We start from the raw sequence: 1,501 nt of genomic DNA on the forward strand, positions 1-1,501 counted from the left end.
TTTTTAGCAAGAATTTAAAATTAGACGTAATTCCAAGCAGGACATTCAAGTTACGGTAAATAATTGATCAATAGGGTAGACACGACAAAATATTAAAATTGAGCCATTCTAAAATTTACACAAAAAGCTAACAAATACAACTTCTATTTGTTATTTTAAAGCGGAGAAGAAAACAATTGGAACGTACTCACCAAAGTTGACATCATAATACTTGATCACACCGTCACATCACGTCTTACTTACGTATAATACACGAATCACCGAAAACAAAGTGCTAATTTGTCCTTTTAAACAATAGTTACCATTTCCAAAAATATATTTCTGATCGTATGACTAGCCAATTAAAGAAATAACAATGGAAACACATCGTATCAGGATGTACAAACAAGGACGTGGGAGTTTCACTATCCCACTTCTGATCTTAAGGATCAGAAGCAGGGAAAATTATAAAAACAATCTCTTATACACTACTACAGTACTTTTTGAATTAATAAGAAAACTAACAAAATCGATTGAATTAAATTAACACTTAAATGATTTCGAAATATAACATTAACTTGATCAACTATCAGAGTTAAAATGATTAATTATTTTGGCTAGTCAAACGGGCAGAGCTTCCGCTGGCTTCAGTGTTCGGTGGCGAGTGTGTCCCGAAAATGAGGGTGCGGTCACTTATATTGGCATCACACCACCATTATTTTTAAGTTCCACCCTCAGCTAACAATATATTTAAAGTAGGAAGTTATTAAGTAGCCATTGTCAACTGAATTACTGTTTAACGCATAGTGTGCAATTTTTAATGTTTATTGATATTGTAAAAGCTTCTAATAACTTTTAATTTGATCTTACTTTATAAGTTACGTTTTTCCTAGACTAAATAACATTTTTATCGTAATTTAAGTAACGACCAATCAGAGCAGAGCACCTGGCTTAAGAGGGGTCGAGGCACCATCTTTATATAAGGCGTTTTGACAGTTGTTACGAATATAGTCGTGAAGTGGAGACTGATCGAGTTGGGTCATCAAGTTCCCAACCACTATAGATGTCGTCGAGAAAAGTGTTTCTCCGACATTAGAAGTGGGTTTGGTGCCGGCACAAAATGAAGATCTACGGACACCACCAGAAGACTGATGGCGCGCATTGTTTGAGGCGCAGCAAACCGGCATGCGGCTGCTCGTGGAGGCGCTATCCGACGACGACCGACGTCGACGACTACGACGACGACGACGACCGACGTCGACGACGACGACGACGACCGACGACGACGACCGACGACGACCGACGACGACAACCGACGACGACGACGACCGACGACGACGATGACGACGACGCCTAATTTTTTTTTTTATCAGAGGGGAATGCTTTATGTGGGATGCTCCTCCATAGCGGAGGCATACCCACTGAACCCCTCTGTGCCTATAGTTTTTATTATTTTATTGGATTTATTTTAAAATGTTTTTAACTTGTATACAGATTTCACATTTTACTTTTACATTTTTTA

The sequence above is a fragment of the Papilio xuthus genome, unplaced genomic scaffold (genome assembly GCF_000836235.2).
Source record: "Papilio xuthus unplaced genomic scaffold, Pxut_1.1 DF825928.1, whole genome shotgun sequence".
Taxonomy (NCBI): domain Eukaryota; kingdom Metazoa; phylum Arthropoda; class Insecta; order Lepidoptera; family Papilionidae; genus Papilio; species Papilio xuthus.